The sequence below is a fragment of the Rattus norvegicus genome, chromosome X (assembly GCF_036323735.1).
Source record: "Rattus norvegicus strain BN/NHsdMcwi chromosome X, GRCr8, whole genome shotgun sequence".
In the NCBI taxonomy this organism is placed as follows: Eukaryota; Metazoa; Chordata; class Mammalia; order Rodentia; family Muridae; genus Rattus; species Rattus norvegicus.
Window position 1 is genome coordinate 31,086,870 of NC_086039.1, and position 26,222 is coordinate 31,113,091.

The window sequence follows — 26,222 nt, forward strand, 5'->3', positions numbered from 1 at the left end:
TTCTGTGAACCTTTTGGAAGTCTCTATCTCTTCTGTGACATCAGGTGAAATCCATCCCAAGACAACTTCAAACCAGTAAGTGTCCAAGGTTCTTTTCTTGAATTTTCTCATTTGATGATTTAATTTTAGAAGCTGTTTCTTTGTCTGCCCTCTGGAAGTACTACAAGACCGAACTCTGCTTGGAGAATTTGTCTTAAACATAAATCTTCACGGTCATCTAGGAGATTATTCCGGGACCAAGGACGGTACCTAGAGTTGCGATCTTGTTTCTTCCTCTAAAATGAAAGCTAACAGTAGTCATGGCGCTTACTGTATTGAGAACTTATAAATTGTATTTTAACTAATGTACTTCTGCCTTAAGGAATCAACCCCTCCTACAAAAAGGCAATCCTTTGCTTTTTGTTGGTCTAAAACTCAGTCCTACCTGAAGGTAATTCCTTTTTCCAAATATCTGTGGCTCTCCTGTTATGCTGCCTTCTGACAGGGCTTTAAGTTTCAAATGTTCCTCATCATTTTATTCTAGTCATAAACAGAGTAGTGACTTTGTCTAGTGTTTCTAACTGTTGAATGCATCTATAAAGAGATTCAATGTCAGCAGATGAGGTAGCTGTCTAAATCTACTCCCTAGCCACAGATGACCTATTAACCTCTCTAGTTAGTCCTCAGGATTCTCTTCCATTTCCTCTTCCACTGTTAGCAATGATGAAATAGGAGATACTTAACCTATAAGGCCCCAGTGACAAAATCCACCTTAAGGTAAAAATGTAGGTAGGGCCCAGATCGGATATGGTAGTGGCTTTGGTTTCCATCCTATGAAAGTCCAGGATGCAATCTTATACAAGCATTTTTCCCCTGTGGTCTTGTCCAATGCTATTGCCCCTGGATGGGAGACAGGTAATGATCAGGATGCTTATGTTTTCTAAATGGCTTCTGTGAACTGTGGTCAAGAAACAATGTTAACAACATAAACAAACCCCTCATTGATTTCTTTTGCTGTAAATAGCACAAAAAATACCACTTACTAGTAAGGTTGACCGCTGGCACTCTGAACATTATAACTGTGATTCTATGTATAACCAGATGAGGCCTCCTCTACTTTCCCTTTAACTTTGTCCTTTCCAGACCCATTCTGTCAGGTCCCTCCCACTCATTTGACTATTGACTGATTTCTGTGCACACATGATTGTTTTCCTGGCATCAACCCAAAAGAGCTCAATACTTAGAAATCCTGGAAGTCTTTCTTCTAGTCAATTAGTGACTGACCACCAGTATTTGGATTCTGGAACCAAATGCCAGAGTAAGCCAGAAAGACGACATACTACTTTCTTTGTGTCTCCAACTTATATCCTGCCCTCCATACTAAGTGGCAGGGCTACTACATGGTAGTGCTTGCAATCTTGAAGCACAGATTGTCCTCTATGTCTAAGAAGCAGATTCAAGTGATTCCCCAACTTTTTATGGCTTTCACAGCCTAGTCTCTGTTAAAAAGAAAGCACTGTTGCTTCGTAGTCTCTCCTCAGAAGTGACAAAAATAAAGGTCCAGGGATGCCTTGTATTCCCCCACTTTGAAGTGCTTCCACCAAAAAACCCAGTGGAGGAACAGGTGAATTTGGGCTAATTATTAGAGGACACATTTAACCACTGAGAACCCCAGCTGTAGACATGGGAACTATCAGAAATACCACTCTCGTTCTGCAGTGTACCTTGAAGACCATAGCGATTGCTATAGAACCATAGCAACAAAGCGTCAACTGCTTGGCAAAAACAACCCTCTAGAACAAATAGCACTAGATATACCTACTGTATAAGCAGGCGGCATACATACCCACCTTAAAGAAACCTATGGTTTCTGCATCCATATTTCAGGAGAAGTAGAGGAAAGACTCAGAATCTTAAACAAAACATCATATATTAGAAGACCTAAATAAAAATTTAGTATATACATGCTGTCTGGCAAAGTTTCTAGAAACATTTTCAAGATGCATTTAGATGCTTTTTTCTTCTCTAGCCCCTTGTTTTTAACTTTGTTCTATTTTTGGCTTCTGTCTATCCTCTATCTTCCAGATTACACCCCATTATATTCCAGATGGTATTGTCTCAGAAAGCCAATCTATTACCACCTACACTATCTCCTGCCAACAAGAACTTCTTGATCTCCAGGCTATTTCACAGTCAGGCCTTCAAGCTCTTGCAGTAACCATACCTTTCCCTCTACAAAGCAAAACCAAAACAAAAATGCTTCCCTACCCTCTCCAAAGTTTTACTCAAGCTTAATATTCTTTAAGTTCCTATAGCCCTATAACAGATCAGCACTGCCAGCCAGCCCCCCAACTCTAAGACTCCAATAGCCCATCTAATCTCTGAAGCAGTTCCAGAAATAAGGAAGGCCTCCCCCTTTGTCAATGATTTGGCCTTGGTGATCTGTCAAGGAAGAATATGGAGACAAAACAGCCAAAAGAAAATAGCAAAAGCCATATACAGCAAACCAGTAGCTAATTTCAAACGAAATGGAGAGAAACTTGAAGCAATCCCACTAAAATCAGGAACTAGACAAGGCTGCCCACTCTCGCCCTACTTATTCAATATAGTACTCAAAGTCCTAGCCAGAGCAATCAGACAGCGAAAGGAGGTCAAAGGGACACAAATTGGAAGGGAAGAAATCAAAATAACTCTATTTGCAGATGATATGATAGTATACTTAAGTGACCCCAAAAGTTCCACCAGAGAACTACTTAACCTGATAAACAACTTCAACAAAGTGTCAGGGTATAAAATTAACTCAAACAAATCAGTAGCCTTCCTCTACTCAAAGGATAAACGGGCTGAGAAAGAAATTAAGGAAATGACACCCTTCACAATAGTCCCAAATTACATAAAATATCTTGGTGTGACTTTAACCAAGCAAGCGAAAGATCTGTATGACAAGAACTTCAAATCTCTGAAGAAAGAAATTGAGGAAGATCTCAGAAGATGGAAAGGTCTCCCTAGCTGGTGGATTGGCAGGATTAATATAGTAAAGATGGCCATTTTACCAAAAGCAATCTACAGATTCAATGCAATCCCCATCAAAATTCCTACTCAATTCTTTATAGAAATAGAGAGAGCAATTTGCAAATTCATGTGGAATAACAAAAAACCCAGGATAGCAAAAACTATACTCAACAATAAAAGAACTTCTGGGAGAATAACCATCCCTGACTTCAAGCAGCATTACAGAGCAATAGTCATAAAAACTGTATGGTATTGGTACAGAGACAGACAGATAGACCAATGGAACAGAATTGAAGACCCAGAAATGAACCCACACACCTATAGCCACTTGATCTTTGACAATGGAGCTAAAACCATCCAATGGAAGAAAGATAGCATTTTCAACAAATGGTGCTGGTTCAACTGGAGGTCAGCATGTAGAAGGATGTAAATTGATCCATTCTCATCATCATGTACAAAGCTTAAGTCTAAGTGGATCAAGGACCTCCACATCAAATCAGATACACTCAAACTAATAGAAGAAAAAGTGGGGAAGAGTCTCAAACACATGGGCACTGGGGAAATTTTCTTGAACAAAACACCAATGTCTTATGCTCTAAGATCAAGAATCAACAAATGGGACCTCATAAAACTGCAAAGCTTTTGTAAAGCAAAAGACACTGTCATTAGGACAAAACAGCAACCAACAGATTGGGAAAAGATCTTTACCAATCCTACATCTGATAGAGGCCTTATATCCAAAATATACAAAGAACTCAAGAAGTTAGACTCCAGAGAGCCAAATAATCCTATTAAAAATGGGGTACAGAGCTAAACAAAACATTCTCAGCTGAGGATTATTGAATGGCCAAAAGCTCCTAAGGAAATGTTCAACATCCTTAGTCATCAGGGAAATGCAAATCAAAATAACCCTGAGATTCCACCTCACACCAGTGAGAATAGTTAAGATAAAAATACTCAGGTGACAGCAGATGCTGGCAAGGATGTGGAGAAAGAGGAACACTCGTCCACTGTTGGTGGGATTGCAAACTGGTACAACCATTCTGGAAATCAGTCTGGAAGTTCCTGAGAAAATTGGACATTGCACTACCTGAGGACCCAGCTATACCACTCCTGGGCATATATCCAAAAGATGCTCCGACATACAACAAAGACACATGCTCCACTATGTTCATAGCAGCCTTATTTATAATAACCAGAAGCTGGAAATAACCCAGATGCCCTTCAACAGAGGAGTGGATACAAAAAAATGTGGTACATCTACACAATGGAGTACTACTCAGCTATCAAAACAATGATTTCATAGGCAAAAGGATTGAACATGCAAATATCATCCTGAGTGAGGTAACCCAGTCACAGAACAACACACATGGCATGCACTCACTGATAAGTGGATATTAGCCAAAAAGCTCAAAATACCCAAGATACAGTCCACAGACCACATGAAGCTCAAGAAGAAGGATGACTAAAATGCGGATGCTTTTACCCCTTCTTAAAAGGAGGAACAAAAATATTCATAGGAGGGGATATGGAGGCAACGTTTGGAGCAGAGACTAAAGGGATGGCCATTCAGAGCCTGCTCCATATATATATATATATATATATATATATATATATATATGTGTGTGTGTGTGTGTGTGTGTGTGTGTGTGTATGTGTGTATGTGTGTGTGTGTATACAGTCATTAAATTCTAAATAAGATTGATGAAGCTAAGAAGTACATGCTGACAGGAACCAGATATAGATCTCTCCTGAGAGACACAGCCATAGCATGTCAAATACAGAGGCGACACTAGCTTCAAACCATTGAACTGAGAATGGAACCCCCACTGGAGGACTTAGAGAAAGGATGGAAAGAGCTGAAGGGGCTTGCAATCCCATAAAAACAACAATGCCAACCAACCAGAGCTCCCAGGGGCTGAACCAGTACCCAAAGACGACACATGGACTGATCCATGGCTCCAGCTGTATATGTAATAGAGGATGGCCTTGTTTGGCACCAAAGGAAGAAGAAGCCCTTGGTCCTGCTGAGGTTGGACCCCCAGTGTAAGTGAATGTCTGGGGGGTAGGAAAGGGGAGTGGATGGGGAGGGGATAGGGATCTTATGGACAGGAAACAAGAAAAGGGAATAACATTTGAAATGTAAATAAAGAAATATCCAATAAAAAATAAATAAAATAACCCCAAAAAACATAGGTCACAAGGGACAAAGTATTTGTTATCAGTATTTCTATAAACTAGTGAAGCAGGTAGTATTTGTGATAGCTGTGGTGGTTTGATGGGAATGGTCCCCATAAGCTCATACGTTTGAGTGCTTGGTCATTAGGGAGTGGCAGTACTTGACAGGGATTATGAGGTGTGGCCCTGTTGGGAGTGGGTGTGACCTTGTTAGAGGAAGTGTGTCACTGGGAGTGGGTTTTACAGTATCAGAAGCTCAAACCAGGCTCAGTGGCTCGCTCACTTCCTGCTATCTGCAGATTGGGATGCAGAACCCTCAGCTATCTCTCCAGCACCATGTCTACCTATATGTCACCATGCTTCCTGCCAAGATGATAATGGGCCAAACCTCTGAAGCTGTATGACAGCTTCAAATAAATTCCTTCTTTTATAAGAGTTTCCATGGCCATTGTCGTAGTTTGAGTAGGAATGACCCCCATAGACTCATGTGTTTGGTCACCAGGGAATAACACTATTAGAAGGTGTGGCCTTGTTGGAGTAGGTGTGCATTTGTTGGACGATGCATGTCACTTGGGGTGGGCTTTGAGGTTTCAGATGCTCAAGGCAGGCTAGTTTCTCACTTTCGTTCTTCTGCTTGATGACGCAGATAGAGACTTCCCAGCTACCTCTCCAGCACCATGTCTGTTTACCTGCCACCATGCTTACCACCATGATGATAACACACTAGACCTCTGAACTGAAAGCCAGCCCCAATTAAATGTTCCCCTCATAAAATTTGTTCTGTTCATAATGTCTTATAGTGATAAAACCTTAGCTAAGACAGTCATTGTGACTATTCAGAGCAATAGACCACAGACTAAGACAATAGCATATCATTTTAAAGATAAACAGCAAAGTTGTAGCTTGTGTCTGTTTATAGGGTGAATGAGTCTTGGCTTTTTGTTGCTATTGTTTAAGGAAATCTCAATTTTTATATGTAACAAAATAGTAATTATCAATCTTAGAAGTTCTGTACTTACAACTTAAAATAATTTGTTAGTACTTCTAATATAATGAATGGATATTATAAATTTTTATCAATTTTGCACAGTGGAGCAAATGTACACCTGAGTGCAAGAGTCTGTGGAGGCCAGAAGATACTGTCATAATACCTGGAACTGGAGGTAAGACCCGTGGTTTCGAGTCACCAGGTGTGGGTGCTGGGAACCAAACTCTTCTCTGAAGAACAGCAAGAGCTCTTAACCACTGAAGAATCTCTACAACCTCAGAATTGTTAGGAAGTATAACAATTTTGAAAAATAATATGTTTTAAAGCATATATAAAGTAAATCGATACATTTTCACCCACATAGTCACATCATATTCATGTGAAATCCAAAAATTAAGTTGTCATTATTTAATAATAGTTCTATAGCCTCTAAATGTGTAATATTTAGATATCCTAAAAGAAATGTCCTCTTGTGTGGCATTCATCAACTGCCATAATGTACCTATTCCAATCAGGGCCAATTTCAAGGTCACTGTACCCTGAGTTTTTTCAGAGATATACCAATATTCAGCCCTCATTAGATAATGAAGTCTTGTCACTTTAATTCCTAGAACCAGGAGACAGAACAAGAATTTAAGGAAATTTAACTGTTTAGAATGCTCACCATGTTAGAGATGAAAGAAAAGGAAAGGACTGACTGAGGCTGGTGAGGGCCACAAAGTGAAAGCATTAAAGAACCTTAAATGACTCTAGAAGATACAGAGATCAGAGGATTTGGCATGTAGTTTGCTAAAATAGAATTGTGTCTTTATTATTTTAGTGACCAATATATTATGAAATGATCCACGTAATAGAGCATAGAGTCCTTAACCATGGTAATATTGGCTGAATAACTGGATAAGAAAGTAAAATATTGCTACCTGGGTATTAAGTGTGTATTGAAATTACAACTAAGAAATAACAACTTCCTTTAGCATACAAGTAACCATGTTATTTTGTGGATATCCAGGTAAGTGATGATGGTTGTTTAAGCTATATTATTAAGACTGAGATTTCTCAGATAGACCTATTGGAGTTGCTGGTTGATGGTATACCTTATTCTGTTTGTGAGCATGTTATTTTGATTTTTCAGGGGTTATGGTAAACCTAACCAAAAAAAATGACTATGGTATTTTCAGCAATCTGGCAAAAATATTATTGTTTACTTAACTGCTAGACATAACTGATATTTTTCAGCTAAACAATGAAGAGCGACGGCCATATGTTACTAAAAGTGGATGAGTATGAAGATGTCAGCTATCCCACTAAGAAATTATCAATATCTAGTAATTTTAGTATACACATATTTTTAATTACTCAGGTAAGAGACAAGTCCCAAACAATATTTTTCTGGGTAATTTTTAGGTCTTCATGTAAGATGTTATCTAAAACTGTTAGATATGGGTGTCTCTGGGTCACATTATTAGAGAAGATTTATCTGTCACAAGACACTGTATTGACTCAAATATCTTGCATGTTTCTGTCTCAGTCAAGGTTCCTATTCCTGCACAAACATCATGACCAAGAAGCAAGTTGGGGAGGAAAGGGTTTATTCAGCTTACACTTCCACATTGCTGTCCATCAACAAAGGAAGTCAGGACAGGAACTCAAGCAGGTCAGGAAGCAGGAGTTGATGCAGAGGCCATGGAAGGATGTTACTTACTGACTTGCTTCCCCTGGCTTGCTCAGCTTGCTTCCTTATAGAACCCAAGACCACCAGCCCAGGGACCACACCACCCACAATGGGCTTGGGTCCTCCCCACTTGATCACTAATTGAGAAAATTGAGATGTGGATCTCATGAAGGCATTTCCGCAACTGAGGCTTCTTTTTCTGCGATAACTCTAGCGTGTGTCAAATTGACACCCAAAACTAGCCAGTACAAAGACCTTCTGGAAAATCTGAAGTGTATGTGGAACTTTGAAGATATCCTATAAGTACTAACTTAAATCATGTTAATGCCCATGAGATTTTTAGGCATCTTAGGAAAGTTGTGTCCCCAATTATGATTGCCATTACATTGTTTTCATGTATTTTACTTTGGAAATAATGGTGTAATATACCTCAGCAGTGAAAAGGGACTGTGGCAGGCAACAAAAATGAAATGATATGAACTTTAACTAAACTGATACAGTGTTTTCTAATCAAGAAAGCATGGGGTCAATAACAGTATTCGTATCTTTGAAGTTTTAGAAGTATATAAGTAGTTTTGGATGGTACCCTGATGAAGGATGTAACTGATTTCACTTTTGATGAAGATGTGTCCTGCATGCACATCTCACATGGATTTCCTAAGGTTTTGACAGTTATGAGGTCAAAAACAAATCCAATTTAAGTCATGAATGGAATCTTGCTACCAAGGAATTTTAAGAAAAGTGCTCCAATACAGACTTATGAATCTTTATATTTCTAGGTAAGATTTGAGTGGGAACCCCAAAATAATCCTACCTCTTTTTGTTTTGGGCAGCTACTGCATTAAACTCTTTCCTAACATATTGTAATCTCATGATGACATTAACTCACTGGAGGCTCCATATACTTTAAAATATTGATGATGGAAAGATGTTTGTAAGACCATTAGATCAAATTTATGCTCAGTATTATAACCTTCAATTAAGAAAATAGCTTGTCACCAGTGGAAGGGGAAGCCCTGGGTCCTGCTAAGACTGAACCCCCAGTGAACTAGTCTATGGGGGGAGGGCGGCAATGGGGGGAGGGTTGGGAGGGGAACACCCATAAGGAAGGGGGGGGAGGGAGATGTTTGCCCGGAAACCGGGAAAGGGAATAACACTCGAAATGTATATAAGAAATACTCAAGTTAATAAAAAAAAAATTAAAAAAAAAAAAGAAAATAGCTTGTCATTAACATTATCAGTAAGCGTGAGATTCTACAATTTATATATTCTTAGGTTATGTTGATCTCTGTGCACTTGGGTCAAGTTGACACACAAAACTAGCCAGTACAAAGACCTTCTGGAAAATCTGAAGTGTATGTGGAACTTTGAAGATATCCTATAAGTACTAACTTAAATCATGTTAATGCCCATGAGATTTTTAGGCATCTTAGGAAAGTTGTGTCCCCAATTATGATTGCCTAATTACATTGTTTTCATGTATTTTACTTTGGAAATAATGGTGTAATATACCTCAGCAGTTGAAAAGGGACCGTGGCAGGCAACAAAAAATGAAATGATATGAACTTTAACTAAACTGATACAATGTTTTCTAATCAAGAAAGCATGGGGTCAATAACAGTATTCATATCTTTGAAGTTTAAATACTCATGGTTTAAATAATTGATTTACTGTTTATCACAACAAAATCGACCATAGAACTTTGGCAAAGATATCCCTTCCTAGGCCTTTTCACATCAGGGTTCAGAACTCATTTTACATCTCATGAAATGATACAAAAGACCAAGAAACTCTGTCAGTGTCCTGGTTAAACCAAAAGTATATTAAATGTATTTTCCACCATTTGTTTCTCAGGTACCTGTCAAGATATGGTGGCTATCATAACTACGGTAGTTAACAACTTGTATAGTAGGTATTGAGGTAAGTGCTGAGGTGAGCCTGAATCAGGTCAAAAGCTATCTGATTGTCCTTTATAGGGAAAAGTAACCATAATGGCCATACAATTAACAAGCCTTTGTTCCTGGAGATCAGGAAAGAACCATTTACATCCATAAAAATTCAAGAAACTATGGATTTATGCTTTCATAGTACAAAGAAAACTTGTTTCACTTAGGAAGACTGAGTAATTTTACTGTGGATTAATTATCATTTTTTAACTCCAAGCTAGCAGTGAACTTGAGCTTTATTTTGCAGTTGTCTAATCAAGGAAAGATGGATTCTTCTGAAAATACTGTTAACTTTGAATTAATCCAAACATTCAAATAGAACGGTTGTGTCTCTTAGCCATCATCGTGGTCACGAGAATGGACAGGTAGGTTAGTAGAACAAGTTATATTCTGAAACTAAATTTTAACCTGTTTTTCAGTTTCTATTCAAGACAACACAGAAGTACAAAGAAAAATGCTATGTCAGCTAAGTGAGAAAGTCAGCCTAACCCAGTATAGACAATTTTAAGTGCAATATTTGTAGAAATGACACTGATATATTTAGTAAGTGTTCCTAAGTATGTCTTTCAGAGGCAGGCCAACCCATCTCAGTAGGCTACAAAAGGCATTCAAGGGAACACTGCTTATATGTAGGTAAGTACTCATGTGGGACAACTAATCTCCATATGCATAAATGTGTGATAATTGTGTCCCTAATGTTTCTCTACAGTATAGTTTTCTCAAGCTATTAACAGTCTTAGCAGTTCTAATAGACATGAGTTTATAATTTTAGTGATACATTTATGTTGAACTGAGAATAATGAATTTGACTTGATACTAATCCCTCGTTACTACTATGACACTGCTAGCCCAGTATCAGTCAGTAGATGTTCTGTTGGTGCCCAGTTTCTACAAGTGCTAACTCTGGACGAAGCTCTTGGCCTAGAATTAAGCCAAGAATTAAGGCATGCTTGAATTATTCCTTAACAATATTTGTACACAAACTAATACTCTAGTGTCCCAATTATATTCTAAAACATTTTACATGTTATTTTCTCTTCAACATAACAGAATAATACAGAAAGGATTGTTGATTGGATCCTAATAATAAGCAGGTATTACCAGGTAAGTGATGGAGGGACTATAGTACATCCATCCTACCAGATCAGAGTATGTCACTAATCTGATGTTGCCATATTTTTTATAGGTCTTCTATTTAGCCTTTACTAGTGAACAGGTATAAGATGGCATCATATTAATTCATTGAAACTCTTATTTTAAAATGTGCCGTGGGCTCATATGTTGGAAACCTTTTTCTTCCTCCCGGCCCTCTTGTATGTAATTCAAATAATATCTCAATTAATCTTTCTAATTGAGCATAAGTTTTATAACAGTAAGGACTGATTGTGCATATTTAATGCTTGTAATGTCTTGAGCAGGTACACAAATAATTTTCTAGTGCTGGTAACTATAATTTTTACAGTAGAATTTTGGGTAGAGCTCTTTTAGGATATTAAGAATTGCATTTCAAGGTTTTGTTACAGAGGGTCAGGAAGATTCCAGATAGCATAAATGGATCTTGAAATGATGCAGTTTCCTTGGGAATTTTCAAGTGTATAGGTAGAGTGAAGCTTCTATAACACAGATCTCCAAAGCATGTTTTGCAGAGACAGGTCAAGACATCAGAGTTGAGATAATGAATGCCATGTAGAACACAGCTAAGATCCAGGTAAGTACTCTGCATGTATATAGGAAGTAGGTGTCATACGATTCTCTTCTTGGCACCATGCTTTTTTGCAGTTGTTCAGGTAAGAAATGATGAAGCCCCCAGCACTTGCAATGACTATGAAGCATAATTTTTCATATAGTAGAAAAAATTCATACTGAACTTTATTGTTAGGGGATTGGATATATACTGGTTTGCCATTATGGAACTCCTAGCCTAGTAGCTTTCCCAAGGGTATTGTAAAGCTTGAATTAATGATCTGTTTATGTAGAGTTAGGGTGCCTCTTAATGTTTAAGGGCAAAGAAGTGGGCATGTGTCCTGTAGGGCTATAATCTGAGACACATTTTCATGGTGTTTGTTCATCTTCTCTTGAAATGCATTCAAAGGTAACTGAAAATATCATTAACAGAGATTACTGATAACCAGGTAAGTAATTCAGGAATCATAACACAGAGTGGACCTCCTGATCTTCAGTATCCAGGCAGATGAAAGTTGTGTGTAATCCCATATTGCTTTGTTTTGGTGGGTGTCCTGTGAGAGTTTCGACTACTATACAGGTATGTAATGATACCACTTTCAATCATTAGAAACATTTATTTTTCAACTATATCTTCGATAAGTGTTTTCAGCAAAAAAGATGAAGAAGATATATAAAGAGGTTAGGATTCAGTGAAAAGCAAAACTAGAAACAACCTAGATGTCCCTCAACTAAGAATGGATAAAGAAGATGTAGTACATCAGTACAATGGAATAATATTAAGCTATTAAAAAGAAAAACATGGATTTGGAGGCAAACGGATGGAACTAGAATATCATCCTGAGTGAAGTAACCAGACCCAGAAAGACACATATGGTATGTACTCACTTGTAAGTGAACACTAACCATAAAGTATATTATAACCATGCTACTATCCACAGACCCCAAGAAACTAAGTAATAAGGAGGATCCAAAAGAGGATGTGTGACTGTCACTCAGAAAGATATACATAGGAAATGAATGGAGAGACTGAACTGGGTGGGGAAAGGAGTGAGGAAGGGAACAGGGATGGTGATCAAGTGTGGGAAGAGGTGGGTGGGAGAGGTTTTAGAAAGATAAAGGCATTACTATAGTTTAAATTTTATCATTGTATCCACAGACAAATATAGCTACTACTCCTTATCAATGAAGTCTCCCTTTACGACAAATGGAGAGCATTATAGAGAACCCCCAATTGGAAACAGTATAGAGACCAACAAATTGCAGAGAGCTCAACCCCAATAGCTACATCTCCATCATAGACCCTGCATCTGTGGCTCAGAAGACATCATGGAAGAGGCACCCTGAAAGATTTAAGACCCAAGAATTCTGCAGTGAACCAGTGCCTCTTAATAATTGGCTGTGTAAACAAAACCAGAACAATGGCAATATCAGTGTGTAAGAAGGAAATTTTGGGGGCTAGTACCCCTAAACAAAGATCTACAAGCAAGTAATGCTGAGAAGAGAACTAGTGTCTCCCAGGGATGCATCCTTAATTGTTGTCCAGTGCACAGTGGACCTTTAAACCATATACACATCAACCACAAAAGCAGACTCTGCATATGTAGATATATAGACGTGTATGTGTGTGTGTATGTGTGTGTGTGTGTGTGTGTGTGTAGCAATAATAAAAATAAGACTATCAGCTTGAGAGTGGGATGGGGGCATGGGAGGGATTAGAGAGAAGGTAGATGGGAAGGAGTTGTGAGGAAAAGGTGGGAAAGGTGATGTAAATCGACTTTAAATAATGTTTCAAAGGTGACGTCTATTTCAAGGGTGATATAAATCTATTCAATAATGGATGTAAATCTATTTCAAATAATTTTTAGAAGGAGAGAAATGGTAGCGCTCTCAACAATCTTGCTGATAATTACATTTTTATATTGTATGAAGATTCATGTTGAATCTGTGAATTTTGCGGTATTGATTGCATTTTGGTTCACTGTGGTTTTTATGAACTACCGAGCCATCAATAAGCACAGTATAATTAGCAGAATCTCAAACAAAAAAGAATAGACTCTCCTAAAGTCAATCTAGCCCTTCCAATAAATTTGGAATATCCGTTAGTCATGACAGTAGGACAAAGAAGTGAATAGGTGCCCTGACAGAGTAAGCTATGGTCTCAATCCTAATTTGTATTTTTGTTTCAGATTCCCTTCAAGAAGACATCGTTATCCAAAAAAAAAAAAGATTTCCATTAGGTCTTTACTAATAGCCTGGTGAGTGTAAATTGATTATAACATACTGCAGAATATCTGATCATATATGTGTGTGTGTGTGTGTGTGTGTGTGTGTGTGTGTGTGTGTGTAAGAAAAATACATCTAACCTGGTGTTTATCTGTTTTTTTATGGTAGTCCAGTGAACACCTTGACTAGATCACAAGTAGAAATTGGTACCTTTGCTCATTAGAGATCTTACTTTCAAATGTACAGCTTATTAGCTAATTTTATATTTCTCCCTTTCTAATATAGATGCTATAAAACCACAAATACTTCTCAATATTCCTCAATATTTGTGTTTTCTCAGGGCCTTAGGTGACCCCTGTGGAAGAGTCATTCCCAGAGTCATTCACAGATTCAAAGGGGTTGCAATACAAAGGTTGAGAAGCACTGCTCTGGGTAGCCCGGAGCTCCCTTTGTAGACCACACTTGCATTGAACTTGCAATGATCCTTTTACTCATCTGTCCTAAGTGCCGAGGTACAGGTGCGTGCACTGTGCCTGGCTCTACTGTACTTTTTAAAATGGTAGATGACAAATGTCAACTTGTGATTTTCAAGGGTGGATTGTAACATGTTTCATTGTCAATATTGCATATCAGCCAGCCCAGAAGTAAACTTAAGATATGTTTTCCATACCCAATCAAAAGAGAATGGAGTTATCTGATAGTGCTGCTACCCTCAAAGCAATAGAAATATGTAAGCAGTATTGAAGTGTCAGGGAAAAGGGGTGGGGTAGTAGGTGTCATTGCATATTATATCTTAAAAATATATTTTGTGCATCTTTTCAGGTTTTATTTAAGAGAATACAGCATTTCAGAGAAGGCTACTGGGGGAACCTTGCTAAGAACTAAGTAAGTGACACATTTGTGGTGTTGGACCGGAGACTGGTTTTTAGTATCAGTGTAAATGAGGAATCCAGGTCTGGATTCCATGAGTGTTTAGCAGGAATTCTCTGGATTTGTGAGTGGTACATAGGTATGAGATGATGCCAAATGTACTCATTACAATTTTTAGATTTCCATTTGATTGTTTTAGGTTTTTATATTTCCCTCTCTTTTAAACATTTGCATGTCATTAAAACAGGAATATATCACCAGTATTACTGCTAGGCATCAAAGTTTACTTTAACCTTGTGAATAAAAGTTCATTCACACTCATAGTGGTAGAGACCTAAACAAGGGTCCAGTGTTTTCCTGTGTCTATCATTACCGTGTTTTAAATTTGAATTTCTTCTGGGAAAAGGTATCATGCAGCCCATGCTGGCTTCAAACTCACTATATAGATCAGGATTACCTTGAACTTCTGATCTTCCTGATCTCTCTCTTGAGTGCTTGGATTACAGGTATGTACCACAATTCATCACTACAGTGTTGACCATGCGATGCTTGTAGGTATCCTCTTAAATGACTAAATGCACCATACCAAGCCATTGTTCTGTGAGATTGTCAAGTCTCGAGATAAGATTGATACATCCTAAAATCACGCAATGACCTACTGAATTTCTGTGTGTACACATAGAACGAGGCATGTACCAAATAGGTGTTTAACTGTTTTGTTTTTCAGAGTTAGCACAAAGCATCATGGTGAGAGAGTGTCATCAAGTGGGGCTAAGCCATAGCGTAAAATACATCTTTGTTAATATCTATAACTTTTTATCATGTTTTTTGGCAATTATTAGTTAAAAAATAATGGGATTCTAACAATATTACTAAAAATGAGATAGAATATTCTAATATTAGTCAAGAAAAGATAAGGTCTCTGACAACTGTTTTACTGTTTCATCATTCCAAGTATTCAGGTGGACTTTGAGTTTCAGTGATCATTGACAAAGTTGGACAGAAATCCAGGTTAAATAACTTGTATCCTGAACCATATCTTTTCCTTTTTCTTTGGTCCCTTTAAGGGAAAATACACAGAAAGGTGGACAGAATCTTGCTAGAAGGGAGGTAGATGAGAAAATAATCATAGCACAGTAAAGACTGTGCGATCTTCAAACTCCAGTAGATATGAAGGGTGTGCCTAATCAGTTCCTATGCTCTGTAAAAGTTAGTTTATTTTGTAAATCTCATGAGAGCTGAAAGAATGTGTGTGCCCTGCCTTGCTGTCCTGGATTCATCACCCTGAATGTAAGCATGCTGTTCTTTTGTTTTGTTTTGTTTTTTTTAACCTGGTGGTGGAAAAAATGAAACTTTGCTAATATTACTAAGAACTTTCAGGTTTCATTGACTTTTTACTGACCAAAGGTATAAATTTAATGTTTATCCTGACAGGGACATACTCGAGATTTCAGGTGATTTTACTCCTGCCCTTCAACGTAAATTTAATTGTGCAATTTTCCGAGTTATCCTCTGAAATAAACAACAACTATCTGCAAGGCTTTGTCTACAAATATCACCATAGCTTGCATGATTCTGAAATGATAAAATGACTTAGAGAGCTTTCGGTGCTTATAGCAAAATGAAACAGCTGCCAAGTTAATATTCTGCATTGTGTTTTTAGAGATAGGTTTGATCTTCATGGTGCACTAGAAAATTCAATGAAATGGAACACTGCTCATATTCATGGAAGTGCTCAGGAGTCTGAAATCATTAAGTGATATATGGTTTATATATGGTGGGGTGGGGGTAGTATTTTTCTTGTCACCATGCCTTTGTTACATGACTTTTGCCTTCACACTCCCTTCAAGAGTGTACAATGACCCTGAAAAATGTTGAGGGAAGTTTGTTAATTTTTAGGTAAATGATGACGTAGATACCACAGCACAAACAATGTGATCTTAGATATCTAAGGTAAGTGTTGCAGTACCAAGGTATATGAGGACTAGTGCCAAGAGGGGTGTCATCACATTTCTTTTTGCATATTTCTGGAATGATTTTAGATAGTGCCTAGTTGAGGGGACATCAAGACCTTACTTTTAGATGTGTATGTTAGAAGTGTTTCTGGCAAGCTTACATTCCCTGTTTTTTACATACCCATTATTAAAACACAAATATGTCCTTAACAACCCTACTAACATATTCTTGTACGCTTGCCATCAAGAAATGTCTTCTATATATATAATGGCAGAAACAGACTCACAGGTTCAGGTTATATTCACAGGCTTCATCACAGATACAGTGTGTTCATTTTGCAGCTACTCTTTCAAGGAAGTAAGAGAGCGCTTATGAGGATTTGCTCTGAATTCTTCGAGTTTCTACAGGTCTGTAAATAATGCAGAGACATTTGAAATCACATATATGCCATGGTATTTTCATGATGTTTATTTGTAACACAGGTCAGAACACCACAATGACATAGGGTTGTCATAAAGAACATGTCCAGTATCCAGAACAGGGATACTGTGGGCTTTCATCACATAATTCAGTGGTTCATAACTCTCCTAATGTTGCAAAGCTTTAATACAGTACGTCATGTTGTGGTGACACCCAACCATAACATTATTTTCATTGTTACTTCATTACTGTAGTCTTGCTAGTTATAAATTGTAATGTAAGTAACTAATATGCAGGATATCTGATATGTGACTTCTGCAAAAGGGTTATTTGATTTCCAAAGAGGTGGCAACCCTCAGGTTAAGAATCATTTACATTATGGGGCACCTGATTTATATGTACAGGTGAGTACACAATGGTGCTGTTAATTACTCTTCTCACTTTAAATTTATTGTTGTAGTTCAGCCAAGAAATAGTGTCATGCTTATCAGTTCTCAAGACTATGAATGTATACTTTCTCTAGAGTAAGAAATGCCTAATGCATCTGTATGTGCATATGTTTGTGTTGAGAGTTTGGGTGTGTACCTGGTAATAGTCATTGCTATGGGACTGCTACTGCATCCGTAAATACTGACTGCATTACAAACACCCACTAGAAAAGGGCGATTTGTCTTTATATGGTCTTTTCTAAAGATGTGTGATATTGCTCCAGCAGAGGTCATCATATTTTCAGATGAGTACTTAAGTACTTTAAGTACTTAAATTTGGAGACTCACATGTGTCCCTGTCATTGTAACCTGTGCAGATAGCACTAACATCTCGTTCATATCACTAGTAACCCTCAATTTGTATTATATACTTGGTGACTGGTCATGTGTTTAATGTTTGTAAGGATAGATGATAAGTAGGGATGCTGTAACTTGCATAAGATTCAAAGGTCTCATCACCAAGACACTTGCCATGGAATTGTGGCACATATTCTCCAGATAGATTGGGAGTTCTGATGATTTATCCTTGGAAGTCTGCAAGTATCTGGGTTCCATGGATGTGTCCTAAAAATGATGGCATGAGTTAGGGATTTCAAATTCCAGATAGAATGAGAAATGTACCAAATACCTATGTTAGGATGTGGTTTTCATAGAGAGTAAACTACATCATAGTAACATGAAAGATCATAAAGTTTCATACTGCAAATATCAAAATACGAAACGGCCTAATTACAGAATAAAACAGAAGTTTCGTGTGATTGAGTGAGTACTGATATCTGCAACACTTTTTGTAATGTGCATTTGTGGCAGGTACTCAGGTGCAAGGTAATGTTGTCCTTAGAAATCCTGATGAAGAAAAGTTTGTGTTACATGGTCAAGAAAATAATGCTGATCATGTAAGCATTAAGGGTTTTATAGTGCCTGGTTCTTTTTCAAGGTTTTTTCAAAAATTTACCCTTAGCTTAGTTGTCATCTTTGCATATTTTGTAAGCACACAGTCAAAAAAGGATTGACTCTCATAACAATACATATTCCAGATGAAATTAGTTTTCTTTAACAATGATAGTAGTCAAGGTAATGAATAGGTACCCTCATCTTCTCTCTTTCTTGTCTGCTTCCTTTACACATTCCCTCCTTCTCTTCTTTTCCTCTTCTCCTTCTCCTTTTCTCCTGCCCTCTTCTTCCTTGCCATCTCCCCTTCTTCACCTCCTTTGCTTCTTCCATTTTCCTTTCTTCTTCCTCTTCTTTTCGTCTTCCTCTTCCTCTTCTTCTTCCTCCCTTTCCTCTTCTTCTTCCTCTTTTTCTTCCTTCTTCCCCTTCCTCCTTCCTCTTCCTCTTCCTTTTTTATAAGACAGGCTCATACAAAAATGATATTGAAGTGAATCTGTATCCCAGGTAGGACTTGAATTTTGTTGTCTGCCTCATCTTATATGAGTAGCTAGGATTTCATACATCCTTACTCATTGAGAGATCCTCTGTAAAAGAATATACTGATTTATGGAAGATTATTGGCATTGATTCTGACCAGGCAAATGGTCATGTGAGCATATTGCAGTATATACCAAATACTATTCAATATTCAGGGATATGAGAAGGGTGTATTTAACCTGGTCTTGTCATGCTGTAACTTTTCATCGAATACTCTGCTATCTTGTTTGCCTTGTGTGTGTGTGTGTGTGTGTGTGTGTGTGTGTGTGTGTGTGTATGTGTGTGTAAGACCTTAGAGGCTTTAATACTTTCAGATATACTTTATAAAATTTGAGAAGCATCAGACCTCTACCACTGAGCTAAATCCCCAACCCGTCTCCAATGCTTTTTATGCCACACCTTTGTGATCGGTATTCAGATACAAATAATTTTGGTCCTTAGAAACCTTTATGAAGAGAAGTTTACATCGTTTACACAGGAGAAAATGAATGTTAAATCTGTGTAAATCAATAACTTGATTTTTCTTGGCTCTTTCTCACTGATGGTGACTTTGTACCAAGCTATATGCCTTGAATATTTTGCAGGTTCTCCTCACATTACCTTCATGTTTCTTCATCCTAGCCTGGACCACACAACAAAACCACCTGCCTCTGCTTCCCAGGTGCTGTGATTAAAGGTGTGTGCCTCCATGCCCATATATCTACACTTTATGTTCCTTATTTTACGTAGCAGTATGAGAAAGGATCTTACTGTTGTCTATGCTGCCCTTGACCTCACTCTGGAGCCTAGGCAGGCCTTTGAACTAGTGATCCTCTTATTTCTCAGCCTCCTGCATTGCTGTGATTTCAGGCCTGTGCCACCGGGACTGCATGGTGTTTTCTTATGGATTATCTGAAGAAGGATATGATCCCTGAAAGATTATTGGCTGGAGATTCTTAACCATGTAAGTGATAAGATGGTCGTACCATAGTGTATACCACGTGATCTTCAATATGTTGGAAGTTGAGGTGGTTATCCTAACCTGGTATTGGCATGTTTTGACTATAGGCATCCATTACTATCTTACTTGTATGTGTGTAAGATAAGGCCAGATTTTGTCATGTATACTTTTTATAGACTCTTATCTTCATAATATTCCATTCAATCATCAAATTTTATACTATGCTTTATGACAGACTACGTGAGTTTAATTTTCATCATTATAGAAGCATCAGCAGGGTTCCGTGTAATTTTTATTGTAATTTTTTTTTATTTTTTATTTTTTATTAACTTGAGTATTTCTTATATACATTTCAAGTGTTATTCCCTTTCCCGGTATCCGGGCAAACATCCCCCTCCCCCCTCTCCTTCCTTATGGGTGTTCCCCTCCCAACCCTCCCCCCATTGCCGCCCTCCCCCCACCAGTCTAGTTCACTGGGGGTTCAGTCTTAGCAGGACCCAGGGCTTCCCCTTCCACTGGTGCTCTTACTAGGATATGCATTGCTACCTATGAGGTCAGAGTCCAGGGTCAGTCCATGTATAGTCTTTGGGTAGGGGCTTAGTCCCTGGAAGCTCTGGTTGCTTGGCATTGTTGTACATATGGAGTCTCGAGCCCCTTCAAGCTCTTCCAGTTCTTTCTCTGATTCCTTCAACGGGGGTCCTATTCTCAGTTCAGTGGTTTGCTGCTGGCATTCGCCTCTGTATTTGCTGTATTCTGGCTGTGTCTCTCAGGAGCGATCTACATCCGGCTCCTGTCGGTCTGCACTTCTTTGCTTCATCCATCTTGTCTAATTGGGTGGCTGTATATGTATGGGCCACATGTGGGGCAGGCTCTGAATGGGTGTTCCTTCAGTCTCTGTTTTAATCTTTGCCTCTCCCTTCCCTGCCAAGGGTATTCTTTTTCCTCATTTAAAGAAGGAGTGAAGCATTCACATTTTGATCATCCGTCTTGAGTTTCGTTTGTTCTAGGGATCTAGGGTAATTCAAGCATTTGGGCTAATAGCCACTTATCAATGAGTGCATACCATGTATGTCTTTCTGTGATTGGGTTAGCTCACTCAGGATGATATTTTCCAGTTCCAACCATTTGCCTACGAATTTCATAAACTCGTTGTTTTTGATAGCTGAGTAATATTCCATTGTGTAGATGTACCACATTTTCTGTATCCATTCCTCTGTTGAAGGGCATCTGGGTTCTTTCCAGTTTCTGGCTATTATAAATAAGGCTGCGATGAACATAGTGGAGCACGTGTCTCTTTTATATGTTGAGGCATCTTTTGGGTATATGCCCAAGAGAGGTATAGCTGGATCCTCAGGCAGTTCAATGTCCAATTTTCTGAGGAACCTCCAGACTGATTTCCAGAATGGTTTTACCAGTCTGCAATCCCACCAACAATGGAGGAGTGTTCCTGTTTCTCCACATCCTCGCCAGCATCTGCTGTCACCTGAGTTTTTGATCTTAGCCATTCTCACTGGTGTGAGGTGAAATCTCAGGGTTGTTTTGATTTGCATTTCCCTTATGACTAAAGATGTTGAACATTTCTTTAGGTGTTTCTCAGCCATTCGGCATTCCTCAGCTGTAAATTCTTTGTTTAGCTCTGAACCCCATTTTTTAATAGGGTTATTTGTTTCCCTGCGGTCTAACTTCTTGAGTTCTTTGTATATTTTGGATATAAGGCCTCTATCTGTTGTAGGATTGGTAAAGATCTTTTCCCAATCTGTTGGTTGCCGTTTTGTCCTAACCACAGTGTCCTTTGCCTTACAGAAGCTTTGCAGTTTTATGAGATCCCATTTGTCGATTCTTGATCTTAGAGCATAAGCCATTGGTGTTTTGTTCAGGAAATTTTTTCCAGTGCCCATGTGTTCCAGATGCTTCCCTAGTTTTTCTTCTATTAGTTTGAGTGTGTCTGGTTTGATGTGGAGGTCCTTGATCCACTTGGACTTAAGCTTTGTACAGGGTGATAAGCATGGATCGATCTGCATTCTTCTACATGTTGCCCTCCAGTTGAACCAGCACCATTTGCTGAAAATGCTATCTTTTTCCCATTTGATGGTTTTGGCTCCTTTGTCAAAAATCAAGTGACCATAGGTGTGTGGGTTCATTTCTGGGTCTTCAATTCTATTCCATTGGTATATCTGTCTGTCTCTGTACCAATACCATGCAGTTTTTATCACTATTGCTCTGTAATACTGCTTGAGTTCAGGGATAGTGATTCCCCATGAAGTCCTTTTATTGTTGAGGATAGCTTTAGCTATCCTGGGTTTTTTGTTATTCCAGATGAATTTGCAAATTGTTCTGTCTAACTCTTTGAAGAATTGGATTGGTATTTTGATGGGGATTGCATTGAATCTGTAGATTGCTTTTGGTAAAATGGCCATTTTTACTATATTAATCCTGCCAATCCATGAGCATGGGAGATCTTTCCATCTTCTGAGGTCTTCTTCAATTTCCTTCTTCAGTGTCTTGAAGTTCTTATTGTACAGATCTTTTACTTGCTTGGTTAAAGTCACACCGAGGTACTTTATATTATTTGGGTCTATTATGAAGGGTGTCGTTTCCCTAATTTCTTTCTCAGCTTGTTTCTCTTTTGTGTAGAGGAAGGCTACTGATTTATTTGAGTTAATTTTATACCCAGCCACTTTGCTGAAGTTGTTTATCAGCTTTAGTAGTTCTCTGGTGGAACTTTTGGGATCACTTAAATACACTATCATATCATCTGCAAACAGTGATATTTTGACTTCTTCTTTTCCGATCTGTATCCCCTTGACCTCCTTTTGTTGTCTGATTGCTCTGGCTAGAACTTCAAGAACTATATTGAATAAGTAGGGAGAGAGTGGGCAGCCTTGTCTAGTCCCTGATTTTAGTGGGATTGCTTCGAGTTTCTCTCCATTTAGTTTAATGTTAGCAACTGGTTTGCTGTATATGGCTTTTACTATGTTCAGGTATGGGCCTTGAATTCCTATTCTCTCCAGGACTTTTATCATGAAGGGTTGTTGAATTTTGTCAAATGCTTTCTCAGCGTCTAATGAAATGATCATGTGGTTTTGTTCTTTCAGTTTGTTTATATAATGGATCACGTTGATGGTTTTCCGTATATTAAACCATCCCTGCATGCCTGGGATGAAGCCTACTTGGTCATGGTGGATGATTGTTTTGATGTGCTCTTGGATTCGGTTTGCCAGAATTTTGTTGAGTATTTTTGCATCGATATTCATAAGGGAAATTGGTCTGAAGTTCTCTTTCTTTGTTGTGTCTTTGTGTGGTTTAGGTATAAGAGTAATTGTGGCTTCGTAGAAGGTATTCGGTAGTGATCCATCTGTTTCAATTTTGTGGAATAGTTTGGATAATATTGGTATGAGGTCTTCTATGAAGGTTTGGTAGAATTCTGCACTAAACCCGTCTGGACCTGGGCTCTTTTTGGTTGGGAGACCTTTAATGACTGCTTCTATTTCCTTAGGAGTTATGGGGTTGTTTAACTGGTTTATCTGTTCCTGATTTAACTTCGGTACCTGGTATCTGTCTAGGAAATTGTCCATTTCCTGAAGATTTTCAAGTTTTGTTGAATATAGGTTTTTATAGTAAGATCTGATGATTTTCTGAATTTCCTCTGAATCTGTTGTTATGTCTCCCTTTTCATTTCTGATTTTGTTAATTTGGACGCACTCTCTGTGTCCTCTCGTTAGTCTGGCTAAGGGTTTATCTATCATGTTGATTTTCTCAAAGAACCAACTTTTGCTTCTGTTGATTCTTTCTATGGTCCTTTTTGTTTCTACTTGGTTGATTTCTGCTCTGAGTTTGATTATTTCCTGCCTTCTACTCCTCCTGGGTGTATGTGCTTCTTTTTGTTCTAGAGCTTTTAGGTGTGCTGTCAAGCTGCTGACATATGCTCTTTCCTGTTTCTTTCTGCAGGCACTCAGCGCTATGAGTTTTCCTCTTAGCACAGCTTTCATTGTGTCCCATAAGTTTGGGTATGTTGTACCTTCATTTTCATTAAATTCTAAAAAGTTTTTAATTTCTTTCTTTATTTCTTCCTTGACCAGGTTATCATTGAGTAGAGCATTGTTCAATTTCCAAGTGTATGTGGGCATTCTTCCTTGATTGTTATTGAAGACCAGTTTTAGGCCGTGGTGGTCCGATAGCACGCATGGGATTATTTCTATCTTTCTGTACCTGTTGAGGCCCGTTTTTTGACCAATTATATGGTCAATTTTGGAGAAAGTACCATGAGGAGCTGAGAAGAAGGTATATCCTTTTGCTTTAGGATAGAATGTTCTATAAATATCCGTTAAGTCCATTTGGCTCATGACTTCTCTTAGTCTGTCTACATCTCTGTTCAATTTCTGTTTCCATGATCTGTCCATTGATGAGAGTGGGGTGTTGAAATCTCCCACTATTATTGTGTGAGGTGCAATGTGTGTTTTGAGCTTTAGTAAGGTTTCTTTTATGTATGTAGGTGCCCTTGTATTTGGGGCATAGATATTTAGGATTGAGAGTTCATCTTGGTGGATTTTTCCTTTGATGAATATGAAGTGTCCTTCCTTATCTTTTTTGATGACTTTTAATTGAAAATTGATTTTATTTGATATTAGAATGGCTACTCCAGCTTGCTTCTTCTGACCATTTGCTTGGAAAATTGTTTTCCAGCCTTTCACTCTGAGGTAATGTCTGTCTCTGTCTCTGAGGTGTGTTTCCTGTAGGCAGCAGAATGCAGGGTCCTCGTTGCGTATCCAGTTTGTTAATCTATGTCTTTTTATTGGGGAGTTGAGGCCATTGATGTTGAGAGATATTAAGGAATAGTGATTATTGCTTCCCGTATGTTCATATTTGGATGTGAGGTTATGTTTGTGTGCTTTCATTCTCTTTGTTTTGTTGCCAAGACGATTAGTTTCTTGCTTCTTCTAGGGTATAGCTTGCCTCCTTATGTTGGGCTTTACCATTTATTATCCTTTGTAGTGCTGGATTTGTAGAAAGATATTGTGTAAATTTGGTTTTGTCATGGAATATCTTGGTTTTTCCATCTATGTTAATTGAGAGTTTTGCAGGATACAGTAACCTGGGCTGGCATTTGTGTTCTCTTAGGGTCTGTATGACATCAGTCCAGGATCTTCTGGCCTTCATAGTTTCTGGCGAAAAGTCTGGTGTGATTCTGATAGGTCTGCCTTTATATGTTACTTGACCTTTTTCCCTTACTGCTTTTAATATTCTTTCTTTATTTTGTGCGTTTGGTGTTTTGACTATTATGTGATGGGAGGTGTTTCTTTTCTGGTCCAATCTATTTGGAGTTCTGTAGGCTTCCTGTGTGCCTATGGGTATCTCTTTTTTTAGATTAGGGAAGTTTTCTTCTATGATTTTGTTGAAGATATTTACTGGTCCTTTGAGCTGGGAGTCTTCACTCTCTTCTATGCCTATTATCCTTAGGTTTGATCTTCTCATTGAGTCCTGGATTTCCTGTATGTTTTGGACCAGTAGCTTTTTCTGCTTTACATTATCTTTGACAGTTGAGTCAATGATTTCTATGGAATCTTCTGCTCCTGAGATTCTCTCTTCCATCTCTTGTATTCTGTTGGTGAAGCTTGTATCTACAGCTCCTTGTCTCTTCTTTTGGTTTTCTATATCCAGGGTTGTTTCCATGTGTTCTTTCTTGATTGCTTCTATTTCCATTTTTAATTCCTTCAACTGTTTGATTGTGTTTTCCTGGAATTCTTTCAGGGATTTTTGCGATTCCTCTCTGTAGGCTTCTACTTGTTTATTAATGTTTTCCTGTGTTTCCCTAAGGGAGTTCTTCACATCTTTCTTGAAGTCCTCCAGCATCATGATCAAATATGATTTTGAAACTAGATCTTGCTTTTCTGGTGTGTTTGGATATTCCATGTTTGTTTTGGTGGGAGAATTGGGCTCCGATGATGCCAAGTAGTCTTGGTTTCTGTTGCTTGGGTTCCTGCGCTTGCCTCTCGCCATCAGATTATCTCTAGTGTTACTTTGTTCTGCTATTTCTGACAGTGACTAGACTGTCCTATAAGCTTGTGTGTCAGGAGTGCTGTAGACCTGTTTTCCTGTTTTCTTTCAGCCAGTTATGGGAACAGAGTGTTCTGCTTTCAGGCGTGTAGTTTTTCCTCTCTACAGTTCTTCAGCTGTTCCTGTGGGCCTGTGTCTTGAGTTCACCAGGCAGCTTTCTTGCAGCAGAAAAGTTGGTCTTACCTGTGGTCCCGAGGCTCAAGTTCGCTCGTGGGGTGCCGCCCACGGGCTCTCTGTGGCGGCAGCAACCAGGAATACCTGTGCCGCCTCTTCCGGGAGCTTCAGTGCACCAGGGTTCCAGATGGCCTTTGGTGTTTTCCTCTGGCGTCCGAGATGTATGTACAGAGATCAGTCTCTTCTGGTTTCCCAGGCTTGTCTGCCT

The 26,222-nt window shown here is 38.5% G+C and overlaps 1 long non-coding RNA gene across 10 annotated transcripts in view; it reads left to right on the top strand.

The window, feature by feature from the left end:
* Nucleotides 1-9,046: 9,046 nt before the first annotated feature.
* Nucleotides 9,047-26,222, top strand: part of LOC103690816 (uncharacterized) — a 30,430-nt gene continuing 13,254 nt past the window's right edge. For 7 of the 10 annotated variants that reach the window (XR_010061359.1, XR_010061356.1, XR_010061364.1 and 4 more), the window contains exons 1-5: nt 9,047-10,408; nt 10,826-13,716; nt 14,507-16,917; nt 19,431-19,522; nt 19,696-19,789. This is a non-coding gene — a long non-coding RNA (uncharacterized LOC103690816). The remainder of the gene's footprint in view (nt 10,409-10,825; nt 13,717-14,506; nt 16,918-19,430; nt 19,523-19,695; nt 19,790-26,222) is intronic. The other 3 variants (XR_010061361.1, XR_010061358.1, XR_010061362.1) reach the window with 3 other exon arrangements.